This window comes from Marmota monax, unplaced genomic scaffold, assembly GCF_021218885.2.
Source record: "Marmota monax isolate L192 unplaced genomic scaffold, Marmota_monax_Labrador192_F-V1.1 WCK01_AAM20220418_F8-fsc00177, whole genome shotgun sequence".
NCBI lineage: Eukaryota > Metazoa > Chordata > Mammalia > Rodentia > Sciuridae > Marmota > Marmota monax.
Window position 1 is genome coordinate 48,006 of NW_026694922.1, and position 15,936 is coordinate 63,941.

General features: G+C 34.4%; 1 long non-coding RNA gene across 5 annotated transcripts in view; it reads right to left on the reverse strand.

Moving 5' to 3' along the window:
* The window catches only part of LOC124081130 (uncharacterized), a 102,470-nt gene that overhangs the window by 47,999 nt on the left and 38,535 nt on the right, over positions 1–15,936 (reverse strand). Inside the window, exon 1 of one of the 5 annotated variants that reach the window (XR_009225211.1) lies at positions 11,075–14,770. The exons of the other annotated variants lie outside the window; for them this stretch is intronic. This is a non-coding gene — a long non-coding RNA (uncharacterized LOC124081130). Of the gene's footprint in view, positions 1–11,074; positions 14,771–15,936 lie in introns of those variants that run through there. 5 annotated transcript variants of the gene reach the window in all.

A 15,936-nucleotide genomic window follows, 5' to 3' on the forward strand; every position in this document is an offset into this window, starting at 1 on the left:
TGATACTGGTCATATATAATGTGCATGTATAAATATGTAACAACAAATGCCACCATTATAATTATAATGCACCAATGACAGGATTTCATCCTTTCTTATAACCAAATAAAATTCTATTATGTACTCATATATCATATTTTCTTTATCTAGTCATCAGTTGATGGACACTTAGGCAGATTCCATTTCTTAGCTATTATGAATAATGCTGCAAGGAATGTGAGATTGCTATACACTTTCATTCCTTTTGGATAGGTTAACCCATAGTGGGACTGCTGGATCTTGTAGTAGTTCAATTAATTTTCTGAGGAATCCCTATACTGTTTTCCATAATGGCTGTGGTTCCAGGCTCAGAAAGACAAATACTGCATCATTTCATTTATATATGGAATCTAGAAAAAGTGATCTCAAAGTTGAGAGTAGAAAAGAATAGCAGTTACTAGAGGCAGGGGAGAGAAAAGGAGAGATGAAGAAAGGCTGGTCAGTAGGCACTACAATACAGTAAGACAACAGAAATAAATCCTGGTGTTGTACTGCTCAGTAGGGTGGCTACAGAAAACAATATTATACTGTGCACTTCAAAAATTCTAGAAGACTTAAAAAAATGCTAGAAGAAAGATTTGAAACATTTTTGCCACAAAGAAATGTCAAATATTTAAGCACATAGATAAACTTACCCTAACTGAACAAAACACAGCATATATATATATATATATATATATATATATATATATATAAACATCACATGGTAACTCATAAATATATGTGCAATTTTACTTGACAACTTAAAAAAATAGTTTCTAAAACCACTAAATATAGTTGGGCATGGTGGCACACACTTGTTGTCCCAGGTACTCATGAGGGCAAGGCATCAGGATAGCAGGAGTTCAAGGTCAAGGCCAGCCTGAGCAACACAGCAAAACCCCAAACTAAAAAATGGGACTACGCCTGGGAATGTAGCTCAATGGTAGAGCAAGCACTTGCCCAGCATACAATTTCCAGTACCAACCAAAAAAAAAAATTTTTTTTTAAATATTCTTAGCCAAGCATAGTAGTAGTACAGATCTGTAATCCCAGATACTCAGGAGATTAAGGCAAAAGGATCCTGAGTTCAAGGCCAGCCTGGCAACAAGTAGAGACCACCATATTAAAAAAAAAAAAAAAAAAAGAAGAAGAAAAAGAAAAGATACACATTTATTAAGCATTCAAAAAAAATAAAAACAAAGTTGAATAACACACTTTCCAATTTCAAAACTTATTACAAAAGACAGCAATCAAGACAATGTGGTGCTAATATAAGAATAGACATGGATCAAGGGAATAGAAGTCCAGAAACAAACCCTTACATATATGGTCAACTGACTTCTTACAGGAATGCTAAGATAGCTCAATAAGAATCATCCCATTTTGGTTTTTTTTCAACAAGTGATGAATAACATAAAATTAAAAACCATTATATAAGGGGCTGGGGATGTGGCTCAAGGGGTAGCCCGCTCGCCTGGCATGTGCGGGGCGCTGGGTTCGATCCTCAGCACCACATAAAAGTAAAATAAAGATTTTGTGTCCACAGAAAACTAAAAAATATTTAAAAATTTTTTTTAAATTACAGAAGAGCAATATATGAACAAAAACTTTTTAACTTTTATAAGAAAACACAAGTAAATTTTTTAAATTTTTTATTTATATATGACAGCGAAATGCATTACAATTCTTATTACACATATAGAGCACAATTTTTCATATCTCTGGTTGTACACAAAGTATATTCACACCAATTCTTGCCTTCATACATGTACTTTGGATAATAATGATCATCACATTCCACCATCATTTATAACCCCATGCCCCCTCCCTTACCCTCCAATCCCTCTGCCCTATCTAGAGTTTGTCTATTCCTCCCATGCTCCCTCTCCCTACCCCACTATAAATCAGCCTCATTATATCAGAGAAAACATTTGGCATTTGGTTTTTTGGAACTAACTTCACTTAGCATTATCTTCTCTAACTCCATCTATTTACCTGCAAATGCCATGATTTTATTCTCTTTTATTGCTGAATAATATTCCATCGTGTATTTTATATATGCCACATTTTTTTATCCATTCATCTATTGAAGGGCATCTAGGTTGGCTCCACAGTTTAGTATTGTGAACTGTGCTGCTATAAACACTGATGTGGCTATGTCCCTGTAGTATGCTGTAGAAAACAGGAGTAAATATTTATGACCTTGGATTCAGCAATGGTTTCTAAGATATAAAACCAAAAGGGCAAGATACAGAAAAAATAGATAAATGGATTTCATTAAAATTGTTTTTGTGCTCCAAAGGTCATAATCAAGACAAAGGAAAAGTCCACCCAAGGGTAAAGTTTTGGGGTTTTTGTTTTGGGGGATTTTTTGTTTGTTTTGTTTTGGGGTACTGGGGACTGAACCCAGGAGTGTTTAACCACTGAGCTACATCCCCAGCACCACACCACCACTCCTTTTTTTTTTTTGAAACAGGGCCTTGATAAGTTGCTGAGACTTTGAATTTGTGATCCTTCTGCCTCAACCTCCAGGCTTGGACCACAGTGTCTGGCAAGCATTTTTGTCTATAATAAATAACTCCTAAGACTCAACAATAATGTTTCAAAGTTTCCAATTAAAATATAAGCTAATGATCTATACAGACATTTTTCCAAAGAAGATATACAAATGGCCATAATCATTAAGGAATTATAACTCAAAACCACAAATGGGATATTTCAAAACCACTAGGATGGCTAGAGTCAAAAAAGACAAATAGGGCTGGAGATACAGTTCACTGATAGAGGGGTCAACCCCAGTATTACCAAACAAAAAAAAAAAAAAGTTTTGATTTAAAAAAATGTAGTCAAGGATACAGAGAAATTAGAACCCTAATATATTGCTGATAAGACTCTGAAATGGTATAGCTCCATTGTAGAAAAAAGTCTGGTAGCTCTTCAAAAAAATTAAATGTATAATTACCATATGACCCAGTAATTTCAACCCTAGATATATACCCAAAATAACCAACAATGTGTGTTCACACAAAAACGTGTACATAAGGTTCATAAAAACAATACTCATAATAGTAAAAGAGTAGAAATAGCCAATAAATGAATAAACAATGTGGTATATTGATAAAATGGAATATTATTAATCAGACCTTAAAAGCAATGAAGTACTGACAAAACACTTCCACATGGATGAATCTTACAACATTATTCTAAGTGAAAGGACAGACAGAAAAGGTCACATACTGTATAATTTCATTTACATGAACTATCCTAAACAGATAAATCCATAGAAACAAAAGCTCAATTTGTGGCTACCAATGATAGAGAGGTAGTAAACTGGAGTAACTAGCATGGAACATTTGGGGAGTTCTAAAATCAGTAATGATAACTGCAGAGCTCTGAACATACTAAAAAAAATTATATTTTCTTAAATAAAAACAAAAAAGTAGTATTTTTACATTCTTAACTTTTTTCCTTTTCTTAAAAAACAGAATTTACCCCTTTGAAGTGTGTTTGCAATTATCAAGGCTCACAACACCTTGAACCTCCATATTTAAACAAAACAGGAGACACAAAGTTACATCAGCTTCCAAAAACATCAACAAACTAAAGAGGAACTGGGGATGTAGCTGTAGTACAGCATGCACAAGACTCTGGGCTTGATTCCTAGCATGACAAAAAAAAGGAAAAGGGACAAATGTTAAGCCTATTCCTAAGAAAACCAAATCAATGATAAACATCGTATGATAACCAAATAAAATCTAGCAATTCTATTCATGATACAAAACTATAAAAGGGGGAGCTGGGGATACACACACACACACGAAATTAAGAAAACAATTCCATGTACAATAGAATCAAAAAGAATAAACATTTAGGTATAAACTTACTGAAGAAGCAAAAAACTAATTCATTTATAACTATGAAATGCTGCCCAAAATTGAATATACAAATAAATGGAAAGATAACCATATGAAGATGTCAATACTATCCAAAGTGAAATACAAGCCCTATCAAAATTTCAATCATGGGCTGGGTTGTAATAGAGTGCTCAGTGATAGAGTGCTTGCCTAGCAAGTGTGAGGCACTGGGTTCAACTGTCAGCATCACATATAATAAAAATGAAGGTTCATCCACAAATAAAAAAAAGTACATATTTTTAAAATTTTTTCAATCATTTCATTTTTTTGCAGAAATAGATAATTTCATCCTAAAATTTATATAGAATTTTCAAGGACTCTATATAGCCAAAACAACCATGAAGATCAAGAACAATGTTAGAGAATTCATGTTTCTTGATTTCAAAATATACTAAAGCTACAGGTCAGTCAGTCAAGTAGTATTGAGGTAAATAGAGTCCTTGCTCATGTTAGGCAGCTGTTCTAGGTTCCCTCCCCAGCACCACAAAAAAGTAAAATAAAACCAAACCAAAAAACAGTGTGAAAGGTAGTGTAGACATATAAACAAATGGAATAAAGTATAAAGTCCAGAAATAAACACTTATACAGTAGTCCCCCTTGCCCAGTTCACTTTCTGTGGTTTCAGTTACCTGAGGTCAACCACAGTATGAAAATATTAAATATTAATATTAAAATTCCAGAAACAATTCACAAGTTTTAAATTGCATACTATTCTGAATATTATAATGAAATGTCATTTCTTTTTTTTCTTTTTTTCAGAATATCATTCTGTCCCAGGACATGAATCATCCCTTTGTCCAGCACATGCACTATTTATCCTTCAGTTAATTAAGAGCTATGTCAACCATCAAATCAACTATTGCAGTATCACAGTACTTGTGTTCAAGTAACTCTTATTCATAGATGAACACTCACAAAGACTGTCATTCACCTCACTTCATCTCATCACAGGTACTGCATCATCTCACACCATGACAGGAAAGATTAGTACAGTATAGGAAGAAAACCACACTTCAGTATACTGTTATTAACTGTTCTATTTTATTATTATCAGTAATCCCTTACTGTAGCTGTTTTATAAATTATCATACAATTTTGCACAAAATAGGTAAAAACAATGTAAATACAGGGTTTTGTACTATCCACAGTTCCAGGCATCCACAGGTCTTGGAACATCCTATCCATGGATAAAAGTGACTACTAGGGCTGGGGATGTGGCTCAAGCGGTAGCGCACTCGCCTGGCATGCGTGCGGCCCGGGTTCGATCCTCAGCACCACATACAAACGAAGATATTGTGTCTGCCGATAACTAAAAAATAAATATTAAAAAATTCTCTCTCTCAAAAAAAAAAAAGTGACTACTATATGATCAAACTATTTTTAACAAAGATACCAAGACTATTTGGTATTAAACAATCTTTTCAATAGTCCAGGAAAATTGCATGTGCCTAAACACAAGAATAAAGTTGAACACTTCCCTTACACCAAATACATAAAATAAATCAAAATGATCAAAGACATAAGCATAAGAGCTAAAAATTTTAAAACTCTTATAAAGAAACAGAGGAGGGGCTAAAGTTGTGGCTCAGTGGTAAAGCGCTTGTCTTGCATGCATGAGGCCCTGGGTTGGATTCTCAGCACCACATAAATAAATAAAAGGTATTTGTGGTCATCTAAAAATTTAAAAAAAGAAAGAAATGGGGAAAGCTTCATGACACTGCATTTAGTAATGATTTCTTGAGTATGACAACCAAAGACAAAATACTGTAATAAAAGTAAAATACTGTAACAAGAGTTATATGAATATGGTTTCTTCTCTTCTTGTTCTTATCCTTCCTGTCATGATATGAGCTGATACAATGTCTGTGTCACGAGATGAAGAGAGGTAAATGATAGGTTTTTGTGATGTAATGTTAGGCTATAGGTAAAGGTTACTGGAACATAAGCACTGTGATACTGCAACAGTTGATTTGCTGGTTGACATGACTATTAAGTGACTAAAGGACAAAGAAAAATAAACTATTACTATCTCACAATGAAAACCTTTAGTGTCTCAAAGAGCACTATCACAGAATACAAAGGCAACTCCACAGGAGAAAATATGTATCTGATAAAGGATTAATATCCAGAATATAGTTTAAAATAACTCATCAACAACAAATACAACTCAAAAGTGGACAAAGTACTTTGTTATGGACTTTGTGCCCCCTCAAATTTCAAATGTTGAAGCCCTAATCCCTAATGTGACAATATATTTAGAGGTAAAATCTTTAGTTACAATAAAGATCATCCAGTTGAGTCCTGATTCAACAGGATTATTAAGTTTATCAGAGATGCCAGAAAGCTTGCTCTCCAAGAAGAAAGCCTGACCAAAAACTGAATATTGTCAGAACATTAATCTAGAACTTTTCAGCCTCCAGAACTAAGAGAGAATAAAGTTGTTGTTTAAGCCACCCAGCCTGCAGTATTTTGTTTTGGTAGCCTGGAAAACTAGCATAGATTTAAACAGGCATTTTTCAAAGATATACAAAATGCCAATATGTGCCAGAAAAGATGTTCAACACCACCAGTCATCAGAGTCACGCAAATCAAAACCACAATGGGATACTACTTCCCATCCATTAGGATTGCTACTTTTTTTAAAAAAATTAAGGATTTTTAAAAATGTTGGCTAGGATATTAAAAAAAACTGCACACTGCTGGTAGAAATGTAAACTACAGTCACTATGGAAATGACAAGGATATTTCTCAAAAAATTAAACACAGAATAACCATATGATTCAGCAATTCCACTTCTGGGTATATACCCAAAAGAAATAAAATCAGGAACTTGAATAGATATTTGTAACTGGATGTTCATAACACCATTATTCCCAATGGCTAAATGGTTTCAAGTATCCATCAATGGATGAATAAAGAAACAAAATGTGGTACATATAATAGGTACTATTCAGTCTTTAAAAGAAGGGTAATTCTGACCCATGTCACAATATAGATAAATCTTGAAAACTTTAGGCTAAGTGAAATAAGCCAGTCACAAAACAACAGATACTCTAGGTTTCCACTTATACTGAGATACTTACAGTAGTGAAGTAGTGAAAATGTGAATGGTGGTTGCCAGAGATGAGTGGCAGGGGAGAACAGGCAATTAGAGTTTAATGAGTCCAGAGTTTTAGTTGAAAAGGATGAAAAAGTTCTGAAAATGGATGGTGGCGAGAGTTGTACAACAATTGAATGTACTTACAGAACTATACACTTGAAAAAACATAAGTGAATTAAGAATTTTGGGAAATAAATGAGCAATCCATTAAAAAAATAATAAAATGCTAAGCATTCTCAAAAGAAACTCCCCAAGTGACAAACTGAATATTCATTAAGATATTATAACATTTTTTAAAAAGATATTATAAATTATTACAGGCTACCCAAGCACCTCAAAAAAATAAATAAAAGAGACACCAGAAATTACTAAATTTCTGGGGCTGGGATTGTGGCTCAGCAGTAGAGCACTCACCCAGCATGCACAAGTCGCTGGGTTCAATCCTCAGCACCACATAAAAATAAATAAAGGTATGGTGTGCAACTAAAATATTAAAAAAAAAAAAAAAGAATTCCTAAATTTCTAAGGTTTGTGTGTGCAAGCATGCATGTGTGCTAAGGATTAAATCTAAGGCCTTACGCATCCTTATGCATCCTAAGCATGCCCTCTACCTCTAGGCTATATCCCAAACCAACCCTCTAAGCTTTAAAAAAAAAAAAAACCACTTTAAAATAAGCAAAACTGATGGACTGATGATGCAGCTCAGTGGAAGAGTGCTTGCTCAGCATAAACCAAGACCCAGACTCAATCCTCAGCACTGCAAGAAAAAAAAGGCAGCAAAACCTTAAGAAATTAAGCAGCCATTCAGATATGTTCAAAGAAGACTTTTTTTGTGTGGGGAGGGTACTGAGGATTGAACTTAGGGGCACTCAATCACTGAGCCACATCCCCAGCCCTTCTGGCCTCAAAGAAGACTATTAAAAGGCAAAGGAAAATTAGAAGGAAAAGCAAAATCCTAAAGCTTACCTTTGTATTTTGTTAGTATCAATCTTTAGGCCAAATGTGAGTTAACCCTATGCTTTACATGATGTTTGAGCAATTTCTACTCTATAGACAATTATTTATATATAGTTTAAAAAAAAAGCTGAGTCATTGGTGCATGCCTATAGTACTGTCAAATTTGGGAAGCTAAGACAGGAAGATCACAAGATGTCAGAGGCCATCTCAAAATAAATAATAAAAAGGGTTTGGGATGTGGCTCAGTAGTAGAGCACCCCTGGTCTCAACCTTCAGTACTGCAAAAGAAAAAAAAAATTTTTTTTTAAAGCTTTGTAGTGTGTGGTGGCCTGTAACCCCAGGAGCTTGGGAGGCAGAAGGATGGCAAGTTCAAAGTCAGCTTCAGCAACTTAACAAGACCCTAAGCAACTTAGTAAGACCCCATCTCAAAATAAAAAATTAAAGGCTGGGGATGTGACTCCGTGGTAGAGATTCTCTTCTTCCCCATTCAAAAAGTTTAAATATTTTTTACAAGTTTCTATATCAACCATATCATTTTTGTTATGTACATGCCCCAACAAATATAATACAACATTCAAATATTCTAAATACCAGTAATCTTTCAGGTACCAAAACTGAATACACAAATTTAGCAAGATACTGTTTATTAAAATTCCATATCCAGCTGGGTGCAGAGGCACATTTATAATCCAAGCAGCTTGGGAGGCTGAGGCTGGAGGATCACAAGTTCAAAGCCAGCCTTAGCAACTTAGTGAGGCTCTAAGCAACTCAGCAAGACCCCTTCTTTAAATAAAACATTAAAAAGGGCTGGAGATGTTAAGCTCCCCTGGGTTCAATCCCCAGAACCACCCCAAAAAAACAAAATCCACATCCATCTAGACTTCAACTTAAGCACCTTGTGTTCCTAGAGTCTTTAATCTCAGCCATGAATTTTCTGTTAGGCTTATTTTTTTATATAGTGTGCAAAATGTTCTCTCTAGCCATACATGGTTTAACTAGCAGAAATGATTCACTTTAATTAGCACAATATGCAATGACCTAATAATTTTTTTAGCTAATAATAAAAAAACTAATGTGTTCATAACTTATCTGATTAATTTTTATTTTTATTTTTTGGGGGGTGTGCTGGGAATTGAACCCAAGGGTGCTTTACCACTGAACTACATCCCCAGTCCTTTTTTTTATTTTTTATATATTTTTAGTTGTAGATGAACACAATAACTTTATTTTATTTTACTTTTATGTGCTTCACATGCAAGGCAAGCGCTCCCCCACTGACCCTACAACCCCAGCTACAACCTCAGCTCCCTTTTTATTTTTTTAAATGATTTTTTGTAGTTGTAGATGGACAGAATGCCTTTATTTTGTTATGTGGCACTAAAGATCAAACCCAGTGCTTCTCATGTGCTAAGCAACCACTCTGCCACTGAACCACAACCCTGGCCCAACCCCTTTTTATTTGTTGAGACAGGGTCTCACTAAGCTTCAGAGGCTGGCCTTGAACTTGTGATCCTCCTTCTGAGTCACTGGGATTATAGGCATGTGATACCACATCCAGATGATTAAATTCTTAACTTCCTTACTCTTAAAAATAAAAAATAAAGAAGTGTGGGGTATGGAGGCACATGCCAGTAATCCCAGCAACTTGGGAGGCTGAGGCAGGAGAATAGAAAGTTCAAGACATGCGTCAGGATCTCAGCAAGGCCCTACTCAAAAATTAAAAATTAAAAGGGCTAGAGATGTGGTTAAGCCCTGGGTTCAGTCCCAGGTACCAAATAATAATAATAATAATAATAATAATAATAATAATAATAATAATAAAAGAGTAAAATGTACATATATGGTCATCATCTAACATCCTAGTACAGTTAGATATTTCAAATACACTATAAACATAATTTTACTTGAGTTTGAGTTTAATCTAGAAAAATATTTTCTAAAGATTGAACTAAAGACTGGAAACATGTGAATATAAATTAACAGTCCAAATGTCTTAATGAGCAAATATCATTATTTTAAGAAGATAACTGTATTAATCTCTTGACAAAATATTCCTTTCTCCTTTCTTGTATATAAAATTGGACAGTTTAAACCACTTCATTAGATACATCAGTGAGAAACCCATGGCAAGACAAAACATCATTTACTTTTAAGTATGTACAGTTATGGTACTAAGAATAAAAGTGCTCCATGTCAAGTGGTGGGGCCTCGAAACCTCTCCCCCAGAAAAAAAGACAGGAAACATAAAATGAGATAATTAACTTAATGAGTCAATGACTATTAGCAAAACTATGTAGTCACATATTTGTCCCAAAAACATTAAGAGCAATAATTTTAGGTTTTTACCTTATACTATGTCCCTGGAAGAAAAGAAATAAGACACCATAACTAACTACATTAAAACAGACAAATCTTTGTATTCTTATAAGCAAATAGTATTTTTGTACTTAAAAAATGCTATGCCTTATAGATTCTAATCAAAATTCCCTTTACTCTTAACATTTAACATGATATATTCCCTTTAAATTGAGTTGACTAAGATTTTGGTAAAATCCCCATGCCAAAAGAAGGTAGAAAATTATCGACTATCCAGAAAAATCTACCTACTTGATGCAAAAAAAAAAAAGCACCTATACTAGAATATTATTTTCCAACTCCTATTCCTTTTCCTTCATAGGCTACATTATAGTGAGAAACTACACCTTGTTCAACAATACATCCAGAGTCTACCGCATAACAGTTCCTAGTCAATAAGTGACACAGATAAATATTTATTGTACTAACAAGCCTAAGCTAAGTCTTGCAAAGGAAAAAGGTAATGGTATCAAAGAGAAGATGTTTCAAGGCAAGAGAAATACTTCAAAGAATTCCTACCTGCTAATTAAATAAGATTTTAAATTTCAAAATTAATTTGAATTCATGGAAGCTATGGAAATCAGATGATCAATGTAGAGATGCCTGGTTAACACCATGGACTTATTTTTCAGTACAAGAAAAATGTTATCCAGGCATGCATTAGGAGATTGGTATAAGAAGAACTATCCAGGGGCTGGTGATGTGGCTCAAGCGGTAGTGTGCTCACCTGGCATGCGCGCAGCGCTGGGTTCGATCCTCAGCACCACATACAAATAAAGATGTTGTGTCCGCCAAAAACTAAAAAATAAATATTTTAAAAAATTCTCTCTCTCTCTTTAAAAAAAAAAAAAAAAAGAAGAAGAAGAAGAACTATCTATCTCTGAAGTACCAAGAGACAAGTACAGATAATGCTCTCCAGCTTCAGGTTTTTCTGATGCCAGAATAACACCAGCAGTTACTAATCTTTTCTAAATTAAACACTTTAATTCCTTGCACTAACAGTATAAGACATTTGATAATTTCAGAGGGAAAACCATTTTACAGTTTCAAAATATATAAGCAACTTCCCTTTACTAAGTGATCCTTCAACAACTATTCAAAACCCATTTAATAGCAAATACTATTTACTCATAAGATCTTCCAGCTACCCAAAGATCTTACTTACCCTTACATATTGTGAATATGTATATTTGCCTATAAATGACTTTTTACCAAGACATTTAAAAAAAAGTATTAAGTAAAAGCACAATACTTTTATAACAATATTAGTTGCCTAGAAATAATGATGACGATAAAATGAGGGGAAGTTATTTGTCCTCATTTGTCAATATTTAAATGCCAAATGTGGCACAAAGATTTGTTACAATGAAATAAAATAACTGGTAAAACAAGCATGATTTATTAGGCAGATGAAAACCACATGTTATGATTATGAATTCTCAGAGGTATGTATTGCAACGCATGTGAATCCCAGTGTAATTTTTAAAATCTTACCTGAAGGGTCTTTTCTTAGATGATGAGTAGAGACTGGGTTAATTCTGCTAAGAAAACAAAACTGAAGCCTATAAACCTAAACAATGCTCCAACTAGGAGATACCTCTAGCAACACTTTTTCTTTATAATTTAATGCCTCCTTTATATAAAAATTAGCCATTTTCAATCATTTTTCTCCTCCAATATTAGAGCAGATTTTTAAGAGCCTAGTGCTCTTAAATTATTTCCATATTTTAGTGAATATCAGGTGGTTAGAGCCAATATAAAATCTTATTAAATGTGCTAGAATATTATTAAACAAGAACACAATAAGATATAATCTCATTACTCAATTTTGGATTAAAGTTCAAACTACTCTAGGTATAGGGGCCAGTGAGACAGTTCTGGTTATTGACTGTAGGCATTAAAATGCAACTGGTAAAATAGTACATTCAGAGTACTATTTACAATACTATTAGGAAGGCTAACATTTCTTATTTTACATAAAATCTAGTAGTGAGCAATTAGAACATGAATATCGGCTATACCAGGACAAGTGCTGTTAGAAGGCTACCTACAAAAATACAACCTGTAAGATTAAAGTAGTCTGACCATGATGGAGTAACTTGAGACTAGACCTCCCCATACTATAAGCAACTAAAAAATTGGCAAAATATATGGAATAACCATTCTTAAATACTGAATAATAGAAAAGAACTGTGATTCCCGAGAGAAAACAAATTACCTTAGCCTTAAGAATGTTCAAGCTTTGTGCTCTGAGGCACTTTCCAGACTCCAGCCAGAAAGGGGAAATCTGGGAATCCAAGCAGAGCAGAAACCAAGTCAGAAACTCTAATGAGTTTTGGAAGGCTGTAATTTGTGGGACACCCTTTTATCTTTAATACTTAAACTAGCTGCACATGTGATGGGTGAGATTCCATGGATAAAGAAACAATCATTAGGTAACAAGCAACTACTTGAGAACTTTAAACTTAATTATCAAAGTCAACACAGACATTTTGGTTCTGACCAAAGATGTTTTATTTAGCTCAGGACATTCAGCTAAGACCTTAAAAACTGGGCTAAACTAGCCCTATGGCAAACTCTAACAAAGTTTTAATAAAAACTTTTTTCCAGGCCTACTCTAACAAAGTTTTAATAAAAATAAGCCTTGAAGAATTCAGATAAATGCATCTTTTCCTCTTTAAGAGGCAACTGTTTAAAACAAATAATAATAACAATGAATCATGGTTGTTAATGGTTTAGATATTAGATGATCCCCAAAAGCTCACCTGTGAGACACTGCAAGAAGGTTTAGAGGTGAAATGATTGGGTAATGAGATCCTTAATCTAGTCAATGCATTAATCTCCTGATAGGGATTAACTGGGTGGTAACTGTAGTTAGGGTGTGGCTGGAGGAGGTAGGTCTCTGAGGGTGTGCCTCTGGGATTTATATATTTTGTCTGTGGTGAGGGGAGCTCTCTCTGTTTCCTGGTACCATGTCCCCAGCTGCTTTCCTTTGCCACACTCTTCCTCCGTGATGTTCTGCCTCACCTCAGGCCCTAAGGAATGGAGTCAGCCACCTTTGGACTGAGACCTCTGTAACCGTAAGTCCCAAAATAAACTTTCCTTCTTAAAATTGTTTCTGTCAGGCCTTTTGGTCACAGAAGTGAAAAAGCTGACTAAAATATACCGGTTTGTAATGTATCTAAAAATAAAATGCAAAACAATAGGAAAATGGACAAGAGGTGGGAAAACAGAGATACACTACCATAGAGTTCTTATTTAATACATGAAGTAGTATAGTTGTACTTAAAGTAGGTTGTGCCTTTGTAAATGCTATAGTAGTCATGGAAAAAATAAAACAGGGCTGGGGATATAGTTTAATGCTAAACATGGACTCTACTACCGGGTTAATTAAAAATTACAATTAAATATAGCTAATACAGTAGAGGTGATAAAATGAAATATTCCAAAATACTTAATCAAGTCCATGAGAGAAAAACAAAATATATGAGATAAATAGAAAGCAAATAGCAAGCCAGGTACAGTAGCAAACATCTACAGTCCCAACAACTAGGGAGACTGAGGCAAGAGGTTCACAAGTTTGAGGCCAGCCTAGACAACTTAGTGAGATCCTTTCCAAAAGGGCTTGGGAGATATGGAGATGGGGCTCAGTTCAATGTTTAAGCTTTACTGGGTTTCAATCACCAGTACAAAAAAAAAAAAAAATACCTCCATCATTACTTCACTCATTATACAAACTTTAATTCAAAGTGTTTCACAGACCTAAATGTAAAACCGAAAGTTATAAAAAGTTAAAAAAAAAAAAAAATAGCCAGGTGTGGTGGTGCATTCCTGTAATCCCAGCAGCTAGGGAGGCTGAGGCAGGAGGATCACAAGTTCAAAGCCAACCTCGGCAAAGGCGAGGTACAAAGCTACTCAGATCCTGTCTCTAAATAAAATACCTAATAGGGCTGGGGATGTTGTTCAGTGATTGAGTACTCCTTAGTTCAATCCCAGTTTAAAAAAAAAAAAAAATCTGGAAGAAAAATAAAGAAAACATTAGTGACCTTAGAAACAAATCCTTAAATAAGATACAAAGAGTATTATCTACTGTGTGTGTGGGGGGGGGGGATGTAAAAAACAGCCACTTGGACTACATAGAAATTAAATTGTTTTGTTCTCTAAAGATAATATTAAGAAAAAAGAAAACCACAAACTATGAGAACACATTTGCAAAACATGTGATTTCCAAGACTGGTAATCAAGAACTTACATGGAGCCAGGCACCATGATGTACACCTGTAATCACAGGAGCTCAGGAGGCTGAAGCAGGAGGATCAAGTTCAAAGCCAGCCTCAGCAACTTAGGCCCTAAGCAACTTTAGAGGCCCTGTCCCTAAAAAAGGGATAGGAATATGGCTCATTAAGTGCCCCTGGGTTCAATCCCAGGTAACAACAACAAAAAAAAAAAAAAAAAAAAACCCTGCAATTTAAAAATAAACAAAAAAAACCTATTCTTTTTTAATATATCAATAAGCACATGAAAAGATGATCATCATTAGTCTTTGGAAATTACAAATTAAAACCATGATGTTATATCACTATAGGCCCACCAGTAACTAAAATTAATAAAGGCTAATAATACCAAGTGTTGACAGGATGCAGAGTATAAGAAATTCCTCAGAAGTTACTAGAGAATGCAAAATAGGTGGTTTATTTTGAAGTTAAAGTTACAGAGGTACACTTATCATGCAACCCTGTAATTTCTAGTCCTAGATATTCAACTAAGAAAATGAAAACCCATGTCCCTCCCAAGAACTGTATGCAAATGTTCATAGGAACTTTATCCAAAACTAGAAACTGCCCAAATATCCATCAACTAGTAAACAGATATAGAAATGTGAAACATCCATGTAATAAACTCCTACTTAGCAATTAAATAAAACAAAGCACTACTACTTTCAATAACATGGAGGAATCTCAAAGTATTAAAAGAGGACACACACAAAATAGAACATCCTGTATGATTCCAATATGACATCAACGAAAAGTAAAATTTGTACAAATCATACCTCTCTAAAGTTGAAATTTTGTTTAAGATTTAGCAACAAAGAAGTCCAAACATACATGCATGCTCAGGTAAGACAAGATTTTCTCTGTATCTTACTTATAGGACCTATAAGAAGTTAATGACTTGTCAAAATTATACCTTTAGTAACCAGAGTCATATTTTGGGATACAGACCACTTTACTATAAACATAATCTTGGAATGTATGCTTTAGAAATGACCACAAAGGTGTGTATAACTAAAACCTTTTCAACAGAGCACCAGGAACCATATTTAACCCACAGCAACGCATTAAAGTTTCAATTTCCATAGGGACAAACAGTAAAAACTGGATAGTGTGGCATAGACATATCAAATACCTGGCTTACACATTCTGTTGTCAAGGGTCAAGTTTGTTTTGGGACTGAAATAGTTAAAATTAAAAATTCATATTCACCACAACTCCTACTCATTAACCACATTCATCAAAGACTTCCAAAACAGTCCTGAAAGTTTTGAGCAGTATAGTCCCCTTATCTGTGATTTTGCTTTCCAAGATTTCA